General features: G+C 30.7%; 2 protein-coding genes and 1 long non-coding RNA gene across 3 annotated transcripts in view; 1 reads left to right on the forward strand and 2 right to left on the reverse strand.

The window, feature by feature from the left end:
• LOC141458439 (uncharacterized) overlaps nucleotides 1-6,715 on the reverse strand; it is a 31,245-nt gene extending 24,530 nt beyond the window's left edge. Inside the window, exon 1 of the mRNA XM_074136407.1 lies at nucleotides 5,641-6,715. The gene's annotated coding sequence lies outside the window, so the exon portion shown is untranslated. The remainder of the gene's footprint in view (nucleotides 1-5,640) is intronic.
• LOC141458437 (uncharacterized) overlaps nucleotides 1-24,601 on the forward strand; it is a 37,904-nt gene that overhangs the window by 3,086 nt on the left and 10,217 nt on the right. The gene's annotated exons all lie outside the window — the stretch shown is intronic.
• Nucleotides 20,523-23,722, reverse strand: LOC141458444 (uncharacterized). The gene is made up of 2 exons (XR_012460967.1): nucleotides 23,593-23,722; nucleotides 20,523-21,234 (listed from the first exon to the last, which is right to left on the reverse strand). It is a non-coding gene; the product is annotated as an uncharacterized lncRNA (long non-coding RNA).

Raw genomic sequence — 24,601 nt, forward strand, 5'->3', positions numbered from 1 at the left:
ACTTCCTTAAGAAGTCGCCAATCGTTGGGCTGCCCCAATTATCAAGTCAATTAGTTATCCTACTGCTCAATAACAGCTAAAGGAAGAAACCTCTACTTAAATTAAATTTGGAGAACATAACAACTTTGATGATGATTACAACCTAAGCTTGTCAACTTTCGAAATTAACGATGATGGACTCTTTTCATCAGTATCTCCCACACTTGAAGCAAAATAGAATGTTTTCGGCTCAAACTTCTTGCAAAATCAAATCATCAATTCTACATATTAAAAAAAACAAAAACTGAAGATTTCAGCCTGTTTACCCATCTAAAAGCTGCTTGTTGCTGATATAAACTTAAAATTCAAACAAAAATAGCAGAATTATAAAACTTTAAAAACATTATATTATACAGGGTGGAACCGGATAAGTGACGAAAATTTTTTTCTGTTAAACTACATTCAGAATGTAGTAGAACGCCGCCTGAACGAGTGTCCTATCTCTATCTGTTAGAAAGTTATGAATTTTTCAGGTTTTTTTCGACTAATCCCGACCTTACGTCATAAAAACACTATTTCTCAACTAGTGCCTCACTTATTTACATTTTTCACTTCATTTTCGTATTCAGCATTAAATTTCCTATAATAATAGATTAATTTCGTAGTTATTTAACTTTAATCAGATTCATTTATTACAATGAGAACGTTAATTATTTTAGGAATTTAGAATTTTCATGAATTTTCAAAAATTAGCCTCTTCGACAAAATTGGTCTTAGAGGCTGTCGAATTTCCCAAAAACTGCTCCTTTTAATACTCTTTCCAATGGTATAATAATCAGTTTCAAGAATAGCTGTTTTCTTTGGTCTATTACTGAGAAAGTGCTGAAAAACACGGTGTTAGCGAAGGAAGCAATGGGGACTGGATGAAGCGTACTCGCATATCAAAATTACTATTTATTAACAAAATCATTTCTTTAAGCATGTAAAATACATAATTACTTAGTAATTATTGAAGTATCATGTTCTCAAAATGCCGACCTCGATTCCTGACGCATAACCGAGCGCGTTTTCGCATTGCTCCCACTGTTGGCTGAAAATGATAATCGTTCTTTCAGTTTTTCTGAAGCAGCAATTACCCGTCTTCTCACCTCTTCTTCACTGTTGACCTCAACCTTGTAGACCTCACTCTTAAGAAAACCCCATACGAAGTGGTACATAGGGTTAAGATCAGGAGATCTCGGTGGCCACGCGGTAGTTCCACCTCGCCCTCAGGAAAACGTTGCGACAACCATCTTCTGACGTTCACCGAATAATGAGGTGGAGCTCCGTCTTGTTGATAAATTAAATTTCTGCTAACGTTGTGAGGAAGATTCAACAACACTGGGAGCAATGCGAAAACGCGCTCGGTTATGCGTCAGGAATCGAGGTCGGCATTTTGAGAACATGATACATCAATAATTACTAAGTAATTATGTATTTTACATGCTTAAAGAAATGATTTTGTTAATAAATAATAGTATTGATATGCGAGTACGCTTCATCCAGTCCCCTTTGCTTCCTTCGCTAACACCGTGTTTTTCAGCACTTTCTTAGTAATAGACCAAAGAAAACAGCTATTATTGAAACTGATTATTATACCATTGGAAAGAGTATTAAAAGGAGCAGTTTTGGTGAAATTTGACAGCCTCTAAGACCAATTTTGTCAAAGAGGCTAATTTTTGAAAATTCATGAAAATTCTAAATTCCTAAAATAATTAACGTTCTCATTGTAATAAATGAATCTGATTAAAGTTAAATAACTTCGAAATTAATCTATTATTATAGGAAATTTAATGCTGAATCCGAAAATGAGGTGAAAAATGTAAATAAGTGAGGCACAAGTTGAGAAATAGTGTTTTTATGACGTAAGGTCGGGTTTAGTCTAAAAAAACCTGAAAAAATCATAACTTTCTAACAGATAGAGATAGGACACTCGTTCAGGCGGCGTTGTACTACATTTTGAATGTAGTTTAACAGAAAAAAATTTTCGTCACTTATCCGGTTCCACCCTGTATATCCTTTTATGAACTTCTAGTTTCGGTTGATGTACTTTCATTGCCAATTAATTAAATATGCAGCTGTATTTTTATTATTTATTCCCACTTAAATTATTCTCCCCACCTTTGTTACCATTAAAATGATTTGCATTGTTTATGGGTGGTATAATAAGAAAAATAAATGTGAATATACTTAAGTGTGCTTGGAACAAAACTTATAGTGTATCGCGTGTGTAAGTTCCACCTACTATGACTCAAGTATTCAAAGTTTAATAGCACACTTGGCCTTGAATTTCGGCCACAAACTAATACCTTTAGTTAGTAAAAACACCATTCACTGCTTTATGTATATTTTTTCTCTCCTATTTCAATGGAATATAAAGGAAACTTATTCTTTCTTTTTTGAAAAAATTGTAATTATATAAAATTATATAAAAATAAAGTAGAATTCATTTCTTTTTTTAATTTTTCTAAAATTTCCATCTTTATAAAGCTCATTTAATGTGAAAATTGCTGAGATTGTTTCGTGAGATTCAATTACTTCTAATGAAAATTAAATCATAGCCTGTATAAATCTAAGGTTGCTTCAATTCACGCAATAGTTATCTGTGTCTAGTAAGTGCGATTAATTTATCTATAGCATGTTACATTGCGGAAAAGATCTTTTACTATAAGTATATACGTAGAAGTTATCCTAACTTTTAGGTTACCATTATTATACAATAACCTGATGCCTTCAAATACTTTGTTTAATCATATTAATATTCATTAAATCAGGAATGGATTAGCTGAGTGGTTTCTAGTTTTCTAATGTGAAGTTCCTCAGGTTTGAATCCAGCAGCCGTCCCTTAGATTTCCTTTTCCAGGGAGTTTCTTAGGGTGCGTTCCACTAAGCGCTCACAACGATCAAAATGTACCTTCAGCCGTTCCACTTGACGACCGCGGTCGTTGTGAAAACGTCACTAATGACGATCATTATTTTCGCTCACGCGAAGCTCACAACGCCCTTAAGAGGAGCTGGGTCAAAGTGGGCGTTCAGAAATTTGGCGCAATTTTTAAAAGCAAAGATGGCGACCGAAAAAAATTATATCAGGTAAATGAAAGTATTATCTCATGTAAATAATTGAATGTGTTTCTCGAAAGTCTAAAAAAAATAATAAAATGAAAAATTACTTATCCCTTTACATACTAAATCACTGAATAACGACCAATTACACTTTTGATGCTTAAGTTTTCGCTTTTCACTATTGCGATTTTGTAAAATTGCATTCCACTTTTCATCGGAACTAGATGAAGAACTTTCTAAAGCATTATTACGTTGCATTAATAAATATCCAATTGTTGCCACAAAAGACATTTTAATTTTATTTAAACGTAAATTTTATAAATACTCCACGAAAATGTAATATAAAAATTGAATTATATATATACATATATATTTAATATAAGTCAACTTTACCAATAATTAATAAAGTTTATTATAACTGTTTATAAACGGGGTTAGAATTATAAAACAATCTTTTCAAGCTTCTGACTTATTTTCGAGGTCGCCATTTGTAATGTTAACATGAACGGTGAACATGAACATAAAACGCCCCATAGTCCATTCTACTTGGGTTTTCGATTGTAACACTCGCAAGCAAGTGGAACGGGCAAAACAGCGGTCGTAAGCGTGATCGTTGTGAACGCTTAGTGGAACGCACCCTTACAGAAAGAGAGAACTATCCGGACGCCAGCTGAGCACTGAGAAAAAAGCTCCGGGCGCCAATAATCTCAGATGTTGATGCGCCTTAAATTTAAAAAAAAAAAAATGGATTTCATGATGATTTTCTGGTATTTATCGAACATATAGTGGAAAATATATGGAAAGTAGTATTTACTAATTGGTCTGATTGTAGTCAACATAATTAAAAAATTATAAAGTTACAAGTCAGAATTCAATTACTTCTCTTACTAAAGTAAGTAAAGTAGGTGCACCAAATATATAGATTACATGCAGTAAAATCTCAGAGAAATAACTTATCTCGTCAAAGGAAATATCAGGTCTACGCCTAAGCTTCCTTTGGTTTTTGAGCTGCAGCTTTCATACACACAAATAATAAACCATGATCTACGTATAAGCAATTTCTTTGCTTCCTCAAAAACGGATTTAAATAAAAAAATCGATATTGAATGTTTGACATGCAACGCCATCCTCACCAACTGAGAGAAAACAATAAAAATGAACTATAAGTTAATTAGACTTGAGGAACAGCCATTAAAATATGAACAGCAATAAGATTAAAGCAATTTGCCATTAATACATATTAATAAGAAAAATATTAATTTATTGGTTTAAAGGGAACTTTTAAGTTAAATTATTATTTATCATACATTTGTAATTAATTTACACGATTAGAAGTAGTTTCTTGTAACATAACGTAAACTTGACCTTGAAGCTGTGGAAAATGTATTAACATCAAGGTAATGAATGACGTAATATATGCCAGGTAATTTCTTGTTTTCACTTCTAGTAAATACAGCCGAACAGCAATGAAAAGAAAAAAAGTTATTTTGATGTAATTTTTCCAATGTCCAATATCTTCATCGTTATTACAGCAAAGGAATAAATAATTATAGAAGAGTTGCCATTTTCAAGAAATAATTAGGTATTAATTTGATTGTGAGGCGCCACGGTAGCCGAGCGGGTTAAGAGGCGAGACCTGCAAAGCTAATATGCATTGTGGTACTGGGTTCGATTCCCCGGTCTTGGCCTTGGATTTTATTTAATGGTTAAATGAGAAATTTAGTAAAGTACGTTTGCTATTCGCCTCCGTCCACTACACCTAGTAAATGGTAGTTGGACGTTAAGCCCCGCCTGAAAAAAATAGGCGATTACTTTACTTTACTAATTTGATTGTGGAATGATTAGTTAAACAATTGTTGACTCTGAAACATGCATGTCAGGAAACAGCAGTTAAATTCTCATTACATGATTGATGATGGACGACAATCCTAAACCAGTCAGAAATAGTGAGTGCGAGCTATGAACGGATAAAGTAAATTATATTTTTTCTAAAGATCCTTGTAACTAGAATTTGAGCACACTAACAGCGGATTCCGTCTTCTGCCACCAGAAAGAAAAATAAGAAAATTCAGGTGATATCCAAACGTATATTTTGAAGAAATGAAATCAATATAATAAATCTGACACGATCTCATAACTTCCTTTTATAAAAGTAAGAGAAATAAGAAAGAAAATAACAACAAAAACATTTTGTTTACAGCAACACTTGAAATATTGCTTTTTATATTCTATTTAGGAAATCAACTTTGACTTATTCATTTGATGGTGTTATGGTGAAATATTAATAAAATTTCTTAATAACAACCAATCAGTAAAAAAGGTTATTTTATGCATAAATTTATTAAATAAATTATTAAAAAAATAATAATAATTTATGTAGAACAGATGAGGCCGCCGTGTCAAATCAATCACCTTGGTACAGATTTTACTACTGCTTAAAATTCAGAGCAAATAATTGTTTACATGTGTGTGAGACAATATTTTTTAATGTTCTGAATACTAATAAAGTATAGTTTCTAAAAGGTTCATTCATTTCGACTTAAAAAAAATAAATAATACTTAACGAGATGAGGTCAGTGATTGGGTACTCTGGATTGCCGAAGATCCCGGGTTCGAATCCAGCTACTGGCCGTTAGATTTGCTCTTCTTAGAAGCTTGTTATAGCTCACTGTCCTCATTGATGAAGATTGTCTGTAACCAATGTAAACAGAAATTAAACAGCATTTAGTGATTGAAAGTAAAAAGAAATTGTTCAACATAAAGAACAAAAAAGAATAGATAAACCGAAACTGATGTAGTAAATGAGAATAGCGTCGCTAGTAAAACATACAAACAGCTAATGGGACTTCATAACCGAGCAATCCATCAGTCATCATTATGTCAGCATGAGCTTAAGAGAATTCTACAATAAAACATTATGTTTAAAGAAGATATGGTTTCTTGTTCTTAACTTTATTATTTTCGATATACAATGACAGTAGAATAGAACTGAACTGGGATGTGAATTATAATGCATCATACTAACAGTGATAGTAGAATAGAACTGAACTGGGATGTGAATTATAATACATCATACTAACAGTGACAGTAGAATAGAACTGAACTGGGATGTGAATTATAATGCATCACACTAACAGTGACAGTAGAATAGAACTGAACTGGGATGTGAATTATAATGCATCATACTAACAGTGACAGTAGAATAGAACTGAACTGGGATGTGAATTATAATGCATCATACTAACAGTGACAGTAGAATAGAACTGAACTGGGATGTGAATTATAATGCATCATACTAACAGTGACAGTGGAATAGAACTGAACTGGGATGTGAATTATAATGCATCACACTAACAATGACAGATGTATAGAACTGAACTGAGAAAGCATTGAAGTATAGACTGATAACCTTAGCAACCTGATAGATCCATTGTGTCTTCCTCATACATATGTAAATGTGCGATTATAAAATGTACAATGTTGACTTTGGGATTTTCGAAGAATTCGTGATGAGTATATGAATATAATTTTACTTAATATATTTGTGTTGATATTGAGAAATAATTCTTGACTATTATAACCTCGTATCAAAGAACTGAGAAATTACGTAACTATAAAAGAGAAATTTTGTAAACAAACAATAGAGACCACAACAAAGCCATTGTTTATGTCACTGGTAATAATTAGCATTAAAATCTAAATGTGAAATATTACAATATGTTATTTTAAACATATTTCTAGAATTATTGTTTTAGACAACAAATTTAACTATTTCAAAAATGTGGTGTGGACACTCACTAATTCTCTAGGTTTTAACTTACAAATTTTCTTCTATTTCCGAATTATTTAGCCACATCTAATTCTTAACCACATTATATAGTTGGTAAAAGCGTACATTTCACTGAAATTGACAACTATCAATGAAACCAAGCCCCCTCCCCAATTTCATGCGCAAATGATTGCAAATGATTTGACGGAACAATACCTAATGAAAGAATAATCCATAATATTTATGGTTATAATAATGTGAAATATTTTTTAATATAATTAAAGAAAATCTTGATAAAAATGAGCAATTTATTCAGTAAAGATATAAGGAATATTGATCGCAATGTTGCAGTCAAATTTCCTGATTAAAGCCCAATCTAAATTTTAAGTTTCAGCTAACTGCGTTCTTTAGTTTATCAAATATTTTTGTTCACGCATGCGCAAACACCAATATCTATATTAAAAATCTTAAAACAGATATTTCCGGAAAATCTAAAAATTTGAAACGAATTTGGCAATCATTTTCTTACCCAGTTAGAAAAGTTTACATCTTACAAGTATTTGATATACTCGTATCTCTCTAGTAATTTAAATTTCACAACAAAGTCCTTGTTCGCGTCCATACACCTTCCAAAAATTCTCATGTCCTTCGGATGTTGTAATAGGAATTATTAAAAGATGAATTAGGCAGTTTAGAAAGAAACTGTTTGGCTCAATGCCATCAAGATCTAGGACTGACGTTATATCATGTTTCATACATATTATAATTTTATATATATACTTAATTTACTTTATCTATCAATGTTAAAAATGACTCATATTTAATGGATTATTAAAGAGCATCTGCTTGCATAAATTTTAAAAGAAATGTCAACTCCATTTTTTTTTTATTAATTTAAAAATATAAATTTTATTCAGAAGTTATGATAGAAAAGAGGGTATTGTTGTTTGGTGCTTGCATTGGTTTTGGATTTTGTCCAGAACGTGTAAATATTAGTGACAGTATTTTACAAGAAATTCCAAATTATGGTTTTGTTTCATGCACAATTAGCTTTGTTTTTAGAAATTATGGTTGTTTAAGTTTATTATTTACTACTCGACAACAGATCAGGACTCTCTCTGGACAACAAAAGACTTATTTATGTAAGTATATTTAAAGCCAGTCTGGGCTTATGGCAACGAACAGTAGAGGTTCAACCAAACGCTCAAACCTGCAAAGGCTCCAAGTCCTTGCCGTCCAAAATTCTTCGCTCTATAGTTGGACACTCCTTTATAGGGTACTAATCAAACCATTCACACAGAACCAAAACATTTCTTTCGTCGCACAATGTTGCTAAAACGTGATACAGAAAATTCTATCTTAACTTATAATCTTATTACAATCCTCTGGTACAACAGCTTTCTTCCAGGACACTTCCAAATAACACTTCTAGACGTTTTAAAAAGACAGTTGTCTCGCGATCATCTCCTCTCTGACGACAAGAGTCCATGGACAGTGAAATGTTTTTGTATTGTTATCACAGGATGTGCTAAAACATTTTTTAATAAAAAGTACTACATGTGTAAAATTAGAAAAATCGGTGGCCCCGTTTTTGGAGGGAGGAGGGAGAGGGCAAATTCCAAATATTTGAAAAATTGATTCAGTGAAAAGTGGTTTCTGGGTTGGCTGATTTTAATGGCACTGGTTTGGAATATCAAATTTTAACCTTCTGACATGTTCATTTTTTTTAGTTTTAGTAATCGTACGAACAGAACAATTAGAAAAATCACTTTTTCCGTCTCAGCAGATATTCCCAGTGAAATCAAACTTAAAACTTAAAATGGGTAATCTGCACGATTGTAATTTACTTCTCCTAGTCGAGTGAGAAAATTTTAAAAAGAAAACACATCTTAGCATGCATTTCATACAGTGGTTTTAGTGTAGTTGAAATACTTAGTTATTCTTAGATAACTAACTTTTAAGCTATAAATCTTTTTAAAAATTGATAACTATCCAGTTTTTAATTTTTTTTTACTTTAAAAAATCTCGTTGCATAATAACCACATAAATTGTGGGACTAGTCTGAAAAAAAAAACAGTCGGTGAAAAGCTAAACACTTTAACCTTGGGAATCCTGCAACGCAAAACAATAGCAAGATTGATTCTAGCTGAAATTAGGTACTTGTGATTTTTAGTCTATTTTATTAGATCTATTTGTTTTGTCTATTGTTTAGTAGAAAGACTACACCCTCAATTCAAAACTTAACAATGATATATTGAGCAGTGGTAAAGAGGCATTTGATTTTTTTTTTATCTGGATGATTGTAATGGAAAAAAAACTGTAAGAAAAGGAAAAATGTTCACTTTAATGCTAGAGTATAATACAGGAAGTGTATTATACTCTAGCTGGATAATAAAGGGAGTCCAAAGTTGTGGGAAAAAGTTATTCTTAGGCTAGGGCATATTTCTTTGCATTTTTGCCTTTTCTTAAGTTATACGTCTTGGATGAGATATTTTGAAACATTTAAAAACAACACTAGGTTTCAATATCGCTTTTTCAGGTTCACTTCAATCACATTTTTATTTCTGTCATTGTATACTGTTAACATCTTTATTCCATAATCTACTTATTGTATATTAGAACACAATTATTCAAAAAATAAATAATACCACAAAAATATTAAAAACATCCAACATAAATAGAATTCACAATTCATTAAATGAGTTTACGAAATACATGTAACCTTAAGATGGCCGAACGTATTATTGATGAAACAAGTTTTACGTTGTTAAGGAAAGATTTGGCTGGCCTAGTTACGCTTTTAGAGCTATTAACTTTAATAGTTTATCCGGTCCATGTTAATTTCCTTAAATTTGTTACTGTTTACTCAAATTTAAGCTTTAATCGAAAGAAATTACTTTAAAGGAGAAAAAAAGGAATATTACAACATTATACTATAAATGGTGTCCAAAATTATTTATTTTTAGCATCATTTATTCATAGAACAATATGTAGTTGGTAAAACCGTTGAATTCAAAGAAAGGGCAGTTTAAAGGATTATATTCCATTGAATCATTATCTTCTACAACAACGACAAAAAACCTTCATCATTAAAGATGGTAAAGAGGAAAGTACAGTTAAATTTTGTCCATTTCTATATCTCCTTCAAGTCCAACTACTGATTAGATGCCTGATTAGATGATGGCGATTAGCAAACATACTTCACTATAAATTATTTTAATTAACACGTTAAATAAAATATAATGGAATCGAATAAAGAGCAGAAAATATCAAGTACACGTTCTAAGTTCGAGTTCCAGCGGATAGCATTTTTCTTCCTATGAGTCTTTCTGCGTCCGGATTATGTTCCCTTTAAAGGGAGAACAGTGGCTTAACCTTCCAGCGGTCGCCAATGCCTCCGAAAAAAAAACTAGAAGGCAATGATTTATCAATCAATATGTAATTTCTCGGCTTCAAGTTATTTTCTCATATATATAAAATAAAAATCTCATATATATATAATAAAGTAATCACTCTACTATATCTTCCTTCATATTGTTCAAGATTCAATGAATTCTAGACTAAATTGTAGAGAAAACTTAGCTCTATAACTGATATAAATTAGTATGTTTTGGTGATAATAGTTAATGAGATATGGAAGGTTAAAATTTGGGGGTTTGCAAACTAGTTCAAATTTCAAATCGTTGTATCTCTCTTCCTATTCTTCATATGTTATTAATTTCGTATCAAATTGTAGAGAAAACTTAGCTCTATAACTAGTATAAATTAGAATGTTTTGGTGATAATAGTTAATGAGCTATGGAAGGTTAAACTTTGGAGGTTTGCAAACTAGTTCAAATTTCAAATCGTTGTATCTCTCTTTTTATTCTTCATATGTTATTAATTTCGTATCAAATTGTAGAGAAAACTTAGCTCTATAACTAGTATAAATTAGAATGTTTTGGTGATAATAGTTAATGAGATATGGAAGGTTAAACTTTGGAGGTATGCAAACTAGTTCAAATTTCAAATCGTTGTATCTCTCTTCCTATTCTTCATATGTTATTAATTTCGTATCAAATTGTAGAGAAAACTTAGCTCTATAACTAGTATAAATGAGAATGTTTTGGTTAATGAGATATGGAAGGTTAAACTTTGGAGGTTTGCAAACTAGTTCAAATTTCAAATCGTTGTATCTCTCTTTCTATTCTTCATATGTTATTAATTTCGAATCAAATTGTAGAGAAAACTTAGCTCTATAACTAGTATAAATTAGAATGTTTTGGTGATAATAGTTAATGAGCTATGGAAGGTTAAACTTTGGAGGTTTGCAAACTAGTTCAAATTTCAAATCGTTGTATCTCTCTTCCTATTCTTCATATGTTATTAATTCCGTACCAAATTGTAGAGAACAATTAGCTCTATAACTGGTATAAATTAGAATGTTTTGGTGATAATTGTTAATGAGATATGGAAGGTTAAACTTTCGAGGTTTGCAAACTAGTTCAAATTTCAAATCGTTGTATCGCTCTTCCTATTCTTCATATGTTATTAATTTCGTATCAAATTGTAGAGAAAACTTAGCTCTATAACTGGTATAAATTAGAATGTATTGGTGATAATAGTTAATGAAATATGGAAGGTTAAACTTTGGAGGTTTGCAAACTAGTTCAAATTTCAAATCGTTGTATCTCTCTTTCTATTCTTCATATGTTATTAATTCCGTACCAAATTGTAGAGAAAACTTAGCTCTATAACTGGTATAAATTAGAATGTCTTGGTGATAATAGTTAATGAGATATGGAAGGTTAAACTTTGGAGGTTTGCAAACTAGTTCAAATTTCAAATCGTTGTATCTCTCTTCCTATTCTTCATATGTTATTAATTTCGTCTCAAATTGTAGAGAAAACTTAGCTCTATAACTAGTATAAATTAGAATGTTTTGGTGATAATAGTTAATGAGATATGGAAGGTTAAACTTTGGAGGTTTGCAAACTAGTTCAAATTTCAAATCGTTGTATCTCTCTTTCTATTCTTCATATGTTATAAATTCCGTACCAAATTGTAGAGAACAATTAGCTCTATAACTAGTATAAATTAGAATGTTTTGGTGATAATAGTTAATGAGCTATGGAAGGTTAAACTTTGGAGGTTTGCAAACTAGTTCAAATTTCAAATCGTTGTATCTCTCTTCCTATTCTTCATATGTTATTAATTCCGTACCAAATTGTAGAGAACAATTAGCTCTATAACTGGTATAAATTAGAATGTTTTGGTGATAATAGTTAATGAGATATGGAAGGTTAAACTTTGGAGGTTTGCAAACTAGTTCACATTTCAAATCGTTGTATCTCTCTTCCTATTCTTCATATGTTATTAATTTCGTATCAAATTGTAGAGAAAACTTAGCTCTATAACTGGTATAAATTAGAATGTCTTGGTGATAATAGTTAATGAGATATGGAAGGTTAAACTTTGGAGGTTTGCAAACTAGTTCAAATTTTAAATCGTTGTATCTCTCTTTCTATTCTTCATATGTTATTAATTCCGTACCAAATTGTAGAGAACAATTAGCTCTATAACTAGTATAAATTAGAATGTCTTGGTGATAATAGTTAATGAGATATGGAAGGTTAAACTTTGGAGGTTTGCAAACTAGTTCAAATTTCAAATCGTTGTAATCTCTCTTTCTATTCTTCATATGATATTAATTCCGTACCAAATTGTAGAGAAAACTTAGCTCTATAACTGGTATAAATTAGAATGTCTTGGTAATAATAGTTAATGAGATATGGAAGGTTAAACTTTGGAGGTTTGCAAACTAGTTCAAATTTCAGATTTTTGTATCTCTCTTCCTATTCTTCATATGTTATTAATTTCGTATCAAATTGTAGAGAAGACTTAGCTCTATAACTAGTATAAATTAGAATGTTTTGGTGATAATAGTTAATGAGATATGGAAGGTTAAACTTTGGAGGTTTGCAAACTAGTTCAAATTTCAAATCGTTGTATCTCTCTTCCTATTCTTCATATGTTATTAATTCCGTACCAAATTGTAGAGAACAATTAGCTCTATAACTGGTATAAATTAGAATGTTTTGGTGATAATAGTTAATGAGCTATGGAAGGTTAAACTTTGGAGGTTTGCAAACTAGTTCAAATTTCAAATCGTTGTATCTCTCTTCCTATTCTTCATATGTTATTAATTTCGTACCAAATTGTAGAGAAAACTTAGCTCTATAACTGGTATAAATTAGAATGTCTTTGTGATAATAGTTAATGAGATATGGAAGGTTAAACTTTGGAGGTTTGCAAACTAGTTCAAATTTCAAATCGTTGTATCTCTCTTCCTATTCTTCATATGTTATTAATTTCGTATCAAATTGTAGAGAAAACTTAGCTCTATAACTAGTATAAATTAGAATGTTTTGGTGATAATAGTTAATGAGATATGGAAGGTTAAACTTTGGAGGTTTGCAAACTAGTTCAAATTTCAAATCGTTGTATCTCTCTTCCTATTCTTCATATGTTATTAATTTCGAATCAAATTGTAGAGAAAACTTAGCTCTATAACTAGTATAAATTAGAATGTTTTGGTGATAATAGTTAATGAGCTATGGAAGGTTAAACTTTGGAGGTTTGCAAACTAGTTCAAATTTCAAATCGTTGTATCTCTCTTCCTATTCTTCATATGTTATTAATTCCGTACCAAATTGTAGAGAACAATTAGCTCTATAACTGGTATAAATTAGAATGTTTTGGTGATAATAGTTAATGAGATATGGAAGGTTAAACTTTGGAGGTTTGCAAACTAGTTCAAATTTCAAATCGTTGTATCTCTCTTCCTATTCTTCATATGTTATTAATTCCGTACCAAATTGTAGAGAACAATTAGCTCTATAACTGGTATAAATTAGAATGTCTTGGTGATAATAGTTAATGATATATGGATGGTTAAACTTTGGAGGTTTGCAAACTAGTTCAAATTTCAAATCGTTGTATCTCGCTTCCTATTCTTCATATGTTATTAATTTCGTATCAAATTGTAGAGAAAACTTAGCTCTATAACTAGTATAAATTAGAATGTTTTGGTGATAATAGTTAATGAGATATGGAAGGTTAAACTTTGGAGGTTTGCAAACTAGTTCAAATTTCAAATCGTTGTATCTCTCTTCCTATTCTTCATATGTTATTAATTCCGTACCAAATTGTAGAGAACAATTAGCTCTATAACTGGTATAAATTAGAATGTTTTGGTGATAATAGTTAATGAGATATGGAAGGTTAAACTTTGGAGGTTTGCAAACTAGTTCAAATTTCAAATCGTTGTATCTCTCTTCCTATTCTTCATATGTTATTAATTTCGTATCAAATTGTAGAGAAAACTTAGCTCTATAACTGGTATAAATTAGAATGTCTTGGTGATAATAGTTAATGAGATATGGAAGGTTAAACTTTGGAGGTTTGCAAACTAGTTCAAATTTCAAATCGTTGTATCTCTCTTCCTATTCTTCATATGTTATTAATTTCGTATCAAATTATAGAGAAGACTTAGCTCTATAACTAGTATAAATTAGAATGTTTTGGTGATAATAGTTAATGAGATATGGAAGGTTAAACTTTGGAGGTTTGCAAACTAGTTCAAATTTCAAATCGTTGTATCTCTCTTCCTATTCTTCATATGTTATTAATTCCGTACCAAATTGTAGAGAACAATTAGCTCTATAACTGGTATAAATTAGAATGTTTTGGTGATAATAGTTAATGAGCTATGGAAGGTTAAACTTTGGAGGTTTGCAAACTAGTTCAAATTTCAAATCGTTGTATCTCTCTTCCTATTCTTCATATGTTATTAATTTCGTACCAAATTGTAGAGAAAACTTAGCTCTATAACTGGTATAAATTAGAATGTCTTGGTGATAATAGTTAATGAGATATGGAAGGTTAAACTTTGGAGGTTTGCAAACTAGTTCAAATTTCAAATCGTTGTATCTCTCTTCCTATTCTTCATATGTTATTAATTTCGTATCAAATTGTAGAGAAAACTTAGCTCTGTAACTAGTATAAATTAGAATGTTTTGGTGATAATAGTTAATGAGATATGGAAGGTTAAACTTTGGAGGTTTGCAAACTAGTTCAAATTTCAAATCGTTGTATCTCTCTTCCTATTCTTCATATGTTATTAATTTCGTATCAAATTTTAGAGAAAACTTTGCTCTATAACTAGTATAAATTAGAATGTTTTGGTGATAATAGTTAATGAGATATGGAAGGTTAAACTTTGGAGGTTTGCAAACTAGTTCAAATTTCAAATCGTTGTATCTCTCTTCCTATTCTTCATATGTTATTAATTTCGTATCAAATTGTAGAGAAAACTTAGCTCTATAACTAGTATAAATTAGAATGTTTTGGTGATAATAGTTAATGAGCTATGGAAGGTTAAACTTTGGAGGTTTGCAAACTAGTTCAAATTTCAAATCGTTGTATCTCTCTTTTTATTCTTCATATGTTATTAATTTCGTATCAAATTGTAGAGAAAACTTAGCTCTATAACTAGTATAAATTAGAATGTTTTGGTGATAATAGTTAATGAGATATGGAAGGTTAAACTTTGGAGGTATGCAAACTAGTTCAAATTTCAAATCGTTGTATCTCTCTTCCTATTCTTCATATGTTAATTATTTCGTATCAAATTGTAGAGAAAACTTAGCTCTATAACTAGTATAAATTAGAATGTTTTGGTGATAATAGTTAATGAGATATGGAAGGTTAAACTTTGGAGGTTTGCAAACTAGTTCAAATTTCAAATCGTTGTATCTCTCTTCCTATTCTTCATATGTTATTAATTTCGTATCAAATTGTAGAGAAAACTTAGCTCTATAACTAGTATAAATTAGAATGTTTTGGTGATAATAGTTAATGAGTTATGGAAGATTGAGTTTTGGTGGTTTTTAAACCTTCGTATCTTTAAATTCTTTAAAAAAAAATTTTTTACCGGAATGTAAGGAATAGTTAGCTCTATAACTGTTGTAAATTGCAATGTTTTACTGATAATTGTTAAGGAACTGTCCTTTTTGGTGTTAAACCTACCCGTATAACCTTTTTAACCTTTTTAAATTTTTTTTTTTTTGTTAAAGAGATGGTAAAACTAAACTGTGAATGTTCAAGATTAATTAAATTTTTTAAATTGAGAATATTCCCATTGTAAAACAAAGGCCACAATTAATTTATTCTTATATTGTCCAGCCAACCATAAAAATAGGGTAGCGTAGTTTGTAAACAAAAAACGGAAATCTTATTTCCTTTAAAACTGTAGTTTTTTGTTGTTTTGTTGTTGTTGTTTTCTGTAACATGCAACTGAACATTAGTTCTGAATATTTTTAAACTTAGTTTTTCGTATAGTTTTGTTTTTTTTGGGGGGGTCATTGTCTGTTTATTGATTTCCGGTTTTTATTGAAATGATTACTGTTTTGGAAAGTAAGTATGTTGAGAAAATTCAATTAAAGAAAGCAGTAAGTTGTTTTATGTAGATGATTTTTGTAGACAAAAATTGTACCCAGTTTTAAACTGAGTAAATCCATATTTAAAACGTAAAAGAACCCAATCAAGGCTTACTTGTTTTGCAAAGTAATGAAACTGGACACAGGATTCTCATACCTCCTGAAAGATTAGAAAAAAATTAGTGATTTTGAAGATAATGATATTGATAATTGTTATTGTTTAGTGGAATTGGTCAGTTTGTACAATTAAGAAAATTAGAAGAAGAATTCTCTTATAATCCACTTTTTTTCAAGAATTATCACGATATAATAATTCCTTTTAAGGTAGAATAACATAGAGGGAATAATGTTTATGATACCATAATCACGAATAACATTTGCTATTCACCAAAAATTACATTTCATTAAGTAAATAAAAGGCAAGGAAAATAAAAGAACGCGATATAGTTCTGCATGTCAACTGCCCTAATCTAATGTGGGAGTCCCTCATTTGAAGGGGAATTACCTTAATCTAATTAAAACCAATTATAGAAATAACATTTAATTTGTTTTGTCTTATTTCGTGAATAAAATTACATGTCAAAATTCTGTTGTGAACAATTGCGACGACTTTTTCTCATCGCAGCTTACTTAATTAAAAGTTTTTCGGTAAACTTTAGGTTTGTAATTGATTTCAATATTATTATAAATGTACATGTTCGCTTAAAATGTGCCAGTTTCGGGTATTCAGTAAAAAGGCACCACTTCCTGGCAGCCATTACTTTTTTTTGCCAAAATTAGAGTTCCGGTAATATTATTTAATTGATAAAAAGTCTATAAATTGATTTAAAATGGCTATTTATTCGTAAAACAACCACTACCCATGGTAGATAGATAGATAAAAAAATTTATTTTACATACAAAATACATACATATATATACAGTGGAGTGCCAGTAAAATACTATAACCTCCAGACATAGTTTCTTACAACAAATTTATTAAATTATATTCTATACCAAGGGGAAAACAATGAAAAACCCCTAGCTTATTAGAGAGATTTCAATTCAGGGAGTCCCTAACTCTCCTGTGCCTGTGCACCGTGTTCAAACTATAGTCATCTATTAGTCTGCATAAATGGTTGTGACTTGATTCGCACTTGCTGAAAAAACCAGTAGCGAGGTACTTGATGTAGTGTTCTACTTAGTTCATGTTGGTGTTGGCGTGTAAGTCTATAATACGGGTGTAGCGGGGGGAAGTTGTGACAAGCCTGAGGAATTTATTTTGGATGATCTGCAGCGAGGCGATATTGGATGGAAATGTTAAACTCCAGGAGGGACAAGCATAAAGCAACATAGTCCTATCCCACTACCTTGTACACGAGGAGTTTATTCTCTGGAGACAGTTTAGAGTCCCTGCAGAACAGCGGGAATAGCACTCGAATGGCTGCCTTACCCTTTATTGACTCCGGTCCTTTATGTGGGGGGGTAAAGGTTAGCCCACGATCCAGTAATACTCCCAAGGTACTTGATAGTGGCAGCCCGTCCCCCGAAGTGGACATGTCGATACAAGATCGGCCCTGCGCTTAGTGAAAAGGATAGCCACCGTTTTTTAAGGGGTTAATTTTTATTTTCCACTTGGTGAAAAAAATCTATCCATACATGACATGGCCTTAGTAAGCCTGTTAACTATCGTGTCCAATCTCCAGGACTAAGCATAGACAGCGACGTCATCAGCATACAAGGCTAGTCGAACATCCTTTGGTCGAGGCAATGGGTTAAAGTAAGAAACAAGATCGGTCCTATTATTGAGCCCTGAGGCACTCCAGCAACCACCCATACCCCAAAAGTGCCTTTAATTGAGTTATCTTGGAGAAATATTCCAAATAAACTTCATAGATCTATACAAATACGCAATTCGAAGAAAATTGTAACGGCCATTTTTTTTTGAGAGAGTTTCAAAAAATTAAAAAACTGACACTTAAGTGGCAGCACTTTTGAATCGCTGATTTTCAAATCGTGTTGAGCGGTTATTGTTTATTCTACTCATAAGTAGAAACTTAGTTAACTGAATTCCTTTAATATACTTAACATGTTAATTATATTGAATAGATAATGTAATTTTAATAAATGAAAACTTTATCAGCTACCTTGTTAGTTTGTTTTAATTAAGCTAATGGAGAAGTTTGCCCAATCAACAGTAGTAATTAGGAAGGTTGAATAATTATTTTAAAGTAATTTTTACCGAAACAAGTTGAATTACAATAAATCTGTTCACTTTAGATATAATAGTTAACCATTAGTGAATTCGATTAGTTGATTGCATGCTGTTTTAACTGTATTACAAATTCAGTCCCGAATTTCGTGACGTTAATTACGAAATGAATCTAGAAGTAATTTCTCTTAGACCTCAATTGATTGTTGCAGTAGTTTTCTTTCGCAAGTTAAAATGAACAAACCTTGAAATATCTGTTTTGAAATTTTTCTCCGATTTGCAAATTGTGCTTCTAAATTTTACATTTTTTTTCTTTTATCTTGGACTTTTTACTAACTAGTGCTCGTAATTGCACATCAGAATAGAATAGAAAAATTCTGTATTTTGTGTTAACACATTACAGGGGTTCTGTGCTAAATAATAAAAAGTAAATAAAATACATAAAATAAAATAAATTAAGATAAATTGGCAGCTGACATAATAACTAAAATAACTGTTCCAATTCCAGTATAAAAGAAAAATAATAATAGTAACAATAATAATAAATAGAAAATAATATTAAAACAATACAAATATAATAATAATAAGAAATAACAAATGGTGTTCTCTACATATAGTTTCTAAATAGTTTATTCCAAATGAATAGCAACTTTTAGAGCTACTATTCATTTAGAACAAAAGATCTTATTTTTAGGGCCTCAATAATAAAATAGTATAATTTATTAAGATGGTCCAGAGACTCAATTATTAGCAATTGTTGGCATAAATTTATTTTATTTTTATTTTGGAGTACTTGTGGTAAATAATGTTTCCTGATGGAATCATAAATAGGGCACTGGATCAAGATATGTTCCATACTTTCTGGTTTAAGCAGGTTACACAATGAACAGACGGAGTCAGTATTTATTGCATGAAGTCCACCTTTTCTAAACCATATTTTAATTATCTTATGGCTGGACACTCTTAATTGGCTAATTACTCGTAATTTATCAATTGCGCAATTATATTTTAAATACTCCTCTGATATCCCCAAACCACTTATATCTTAATTGCACATCATAGTAGTGCAAACAATATACTATTAAAATAACATATGCATATTTGGAAGGGATTAGGTTTGCATTCTTTCACAAGGACGACAAACTGGTAGTTTATTTATTTAATAGGATGAAAAAATAATTGCCATTTCAGTCGTGATATATTTATTATGCCGAGCTTTCGACCTAGGGACTAGGTCATCTTCAGGGCTGTGGAACATATAACATTAGTTATGAAATCTTAAAACTTAAAAATTATAAATCTACGGGTGAGACAGTGGGGGGCGTCTAAAATTTTATAGGAACCATTAGAATAAATTTTTAATGAAATCTCACCTCTACCAAAAAAAAAATTAAAAAATTCTTTATGTAAAATTGTTCTTTCGTTTGCTAATTTGACCTGAAGAGTGCGTATGAGTTTAGTAATTGATCTAATGAACCTTAGTCAGTAGTGACTATAAGTCGTTTTCTTCCACTAGTTAAAGTTGATCGGAATCACTTGCTACTTTGTTAGCTGCCATTAAATAAAATTTGCTAAAGGTTGAATTAACAGAATTGACTGTTTTCCATTAAAAAAAAATGAAAAAAAAAGATTGACAAGTTCTCTCCCATGATGTAACCAACATAAATTATACAATTTTTAATTAGTTTAAATCTAGATTTCCGGTTACAAAACTGGCTCGTATATAAATATAGCTGTGCACTTTTCTCCATATTTCTATTCCCATTTGTGAGGTAAACATTTTTTTTTTTTACTCGTATTTCTAGAATTCCAGTAACGGAAAACCAATCGCTTGATATATCTTAAATAGGAATGCAAAGAGCTCTTTTAATTCAATTCCAATCCAATTTTTGCATTGCACATTCTAGATTCTCTCAGGTAAATGTTTAATTCTTGACCGAGTCTTAATGATAACTCCCTGTCAAGTTATCGAGTCCATGAATAGATGATAGGCCAATCTTAATTGATCGAAGTCCCCCCCCCCAAAAAAAAACGGACTTTAGTGAAAAAGTTCTTGTCAATTTTCCACCAATGTAAACACAGAAATAATGGTTCATTTTCATAAAGCCACTATTTCTTAAGTTTTTAAACAAAATTTTGTTTTCCATTGTAGGTAAATTTAAATGTATCTTAGATATATGAGTGGCAACACTGATGATGGTGTGGGGTGAGAGAGAGTTTATGTAGCAAGTGGTGCATTCTTTTATGTTATGTTATGTTTTATGTTAGCGTTTATGTGTTAAGTGAAGTAAGCGAACTTAAGTTTAATTTAACCCTTAATACAAGTAATAAACGTATAATTTTTGTTTTTCTCTCATTTTTACACCATTTAAGTTCGTACAAAAATATTTTGATGTCTTACGTAAAAAATAGTTAAAAAAAAAATCAACTCCTCTGTCCATCCTTAACAAAGGAGGAAATTATATCCGCAAAGCGATGACGGAATGATGAGCGCGGAATTTCAATCAATTAAAGTGTCCAATTCCAATTATTGTGGTTGATTGCACATAATTTTATTAAGTATAAGCTTTATTGTCTGGTACCAAAAATAGAAGCAAAACTAAATACCAATTATGAACTTATTGTAGCGTTTTGTTTACTTTTCAGTTATGAGTAAAACTAACCACACACTTGGCAGGCAGTACAGGCAAAACTCCATTTTTTCAATATTAAAACTGTCCGGTAGGACAGTTGTATAAGGGTTGATCATCAAAAACTGCACGAAAAAGCGTTAGGTTTAAAAACACCCAACTTTGACAATTTTTTTCTCTTTTTCTATAAAAGATAAAATTCCCAAATTTTCTTTAAAATATAGGGCAAATCCTCCTTTATGACTGTAATTTTTTTCCAACAAGCTAGATTTGATAGATATTGAGAAAAAAGATGCTCAAAATGAGCAAAAACGGCATTTTCAAAAAATGTTCTTGTTCTTGTTCTTCTTGTTCTTCTTGTTGTTGTTACCTTTTTTGTAAACAACGTAGCGCCTAAACGCGTGAACCGATTTTCATGAATGAGATGTCATTCGATTCGGAATTTTATGTAGATGTGCCTTTTGGGGGTCGCGACGCTGTACATGGAATGGGAGAGGAGTTAGCCCCTTTTATGTAAGGCCCCCTCCAAAATTATTATCATTAATTACTCTGTAAATCTTAGCCCGATTTTGATAAAATTTGGTAGGATGACAGGGTTTGGGCTCCCCTACCTAACATTAAAGCGACGATCTGCTCTTACACTTGTTAAGGGGAAGTATAGCAATCGTTTCAAATTATCGAAACGTAAACCGATTTTCATGAATAAAGTGTCATTCGAATCGAAATTTTGTACAGATTTGCACTTTAAAAGTCTCGACGCTGTGCCTCATAAGGAGGGGAGTTTGCCTCACCCAAGTAAGGCCCTTTCTAAAACTATTATTACCAATATTTCTATAACGGTTAGTCCGATTTTGATAAAATTTAGTAAGAAGAAGTGGTTAAAGCTCCTCTACGTGGCTGTGAAGTGCCATCATGCTCTTACACCTACTAAGAGGAAGTATTGCAATCGTTAAAATTTTCAATGAGTGAACCGATTTTCATCAATGAATTGTAGTTCGATTCAAAATCTTTGCCTTTTAGGGAGAAGTACTGTAATCGCAGTTTATTTTTCTTGCTCCTCTTAAAAGGAAGTACTGAAATCGCAGTTTAATTTTGCTATTTACGTACAAATACCTTCCTATTTTATTCAAAACGCTTTCTCAAAAAAATGGTTATTGAGGATGGTTTGGGGACCGTAACTATAATCATTCTTTAAAAAGATCTCTCCAGTGGTAGTTACGGTTCCGATTTAACACCTTATCAGGTTATAATGATAGAATAGCTTATTCCAAATTTTAAAAAATCTGTAAAGCAGACGTAACTTTGCAAATAGACAAAAAGGAAAATCTATCCAAAAGGTACAAAAATCTCCTTAACAAAAACTTACAGTTTTAAAAGTTAAGTATAAGGGTTGATTAAACGCCAAAAGGTACACAAATCAGCAGTTCCCAACATTTCATTAATACTTCATTGATATAATTTAAGTAATTTTACTGCATTAACTTTTCCTTCACATTTTTTAGAATTTATTAGATGTCACAGACCCTTATGCTGGCCAGTTCATTCATAACATTTTTTTATTATAATTATGATAAAATGAGTGATGAATTATTCTGAGTAGTCACATATACATGCATGTTAAAGTAGAAAAAAACAAAGTTAGAGTCGGCCACTTTTTAAATTTCAATCACGGAGGATTCAAAACAATATTTCAGTCTTAAATTCGCCTTACCGAAATATTCGTGAGCACAAATAACATACATTTAATAACAAGTAGATTATTCAACAATATTTACTCATTTCTCAATTGTAATTTAATTTAGTCCCCCTAATTTTACTTATGGTAAAATACTGGAATAATTAGCTGTCCTAAAAATATGCATATCTTTATTTTCTTTATTTTATATTACATATATATAACATTGTGGGAAGAACACCTAGATTGAGAATGTAATTGAAGAAAACTATATTATTTGCGATAAAGCCAGATTATTTATTACTTATTATTACAAACGTTTGACTACAACATAAAATAACAATTACTTTAATCGAAGAATGAACTTAAACCAATGATTTTTATTTAAAAATAAAAATAAATACATAAAATTATTGATGTAAAAAAAGTTTATGAATTTTTTAGCCTCTTATTTTTTTTATATTTTTTATAACGTTTTCTTTTTCACCTGTGATTAATAGTTTGATTATTATAGATAAATAGATATTACAGTCAATCTAAGTTAAATGGTGTGCTACTTGAGTAAATATTTTGTAGACGAAAATGGCCAGCATAAGGGTCTGTGACATCTAATAAATTCTAAAAAATGTGAAGGAAAAGTTAATGCAGTAAAATTACTTAAATTATATCAATGAAGTATTAATGAAATGTTGGGAACTGCTGATTTGTGTACCTTTTGGCGTTTAATCAACCCTTATACTTAACTTTTAAAACTGTAAGTTTTTAACGTAGTAATAACAAATCCTTTGCGTAAACGGAAAGTAAAGATTTGTTTTATATTTCAGTTTAGAAAACAAACTTATTCATTCAAACGTTCATTGGTGTTTTTTTAAACTTGAAACCTTAATAAGCGTTTTTTATTCTTGTAAGAATGTAAATAAATGTAAATAAGTTTCATGGTTACGTCATACATATGTAGTTTTATTGTTACGTTCAAGGTTAAAATGGGATTAGAACTTATTTTTGGACAAATGAGTAATACGTTCCACCCATTTATTTGGCTCTTTATCACCTAAAACTTTCGGAATGGTGGTCCACGAATTATGGTAGAATGAGTGTATAATTTAAGTACATATTCCGATCTAGAGTTTTCGTGCATTATTATTACATAATGTAACATTTCACACCATTCATTTTTTAAGTTTAAGCATTCCATTCATTTTTTTAAGTTTAAGCATTCCATTCATTTTTTTTGTGTGTTATTTTTTTTCTTTTTCTTTTCACTTATGGCTTAGCTGAATGTTAAACATCAGAGCCATATTAATAGAACTGTGGAATTATGAGTCACAACTGGATTGATTTCCATGAAATTGGTAAAATATCTACTTGGTATCAGTGTATACATTTTATTAAATACTGAACAGCAATGGCAATTCCACTAGATGAGATAAAGTGCCCGAAAAGTGAGTATGTCACTTCGTTGCAATAAATATATTTAGTAGATCTGTTATTTACTGCTTTAAATTAGGAAATTTGATAAAATGGGCAATCTTTTCTTTCCGTTAAGCTAATTACTTCACGATTATAATCTATATAGTAGACAATGTTCTATTGTAAATTTTCTGTTAGCAAATAGCTTTGTTATGAAAATGCCATTTACACCGTCACTTAGGACTTAACTAATTAGGTATGAAAAGGTAACAATACTGACACACTGTTGTTAAAGATAGATAACCTTCTTAATCCTTTCTATTCTATACTAGAAGGGTAGAAACCTTTTTGGGTCTACTGTGCTTG

The sequence above is a fragment of the Rhodnius prolixus genome, unplaced genomic scaffold (genome assembly GCF_049639745.1).
Source record: "Rhodnius prolixus isolate KJV_2025 unplaced genomic scaffold, Rpr scaffold_5, whole genome shotgun sequence".
In the NCBI taxonomy this organism is placed as follows: domain Eukaryota; kingdom Metazoa; phylum Arthropoda; class Insecta; order Hemiptera; family Reduviidae; genus Rhodnius; species Rhodnius prolixus.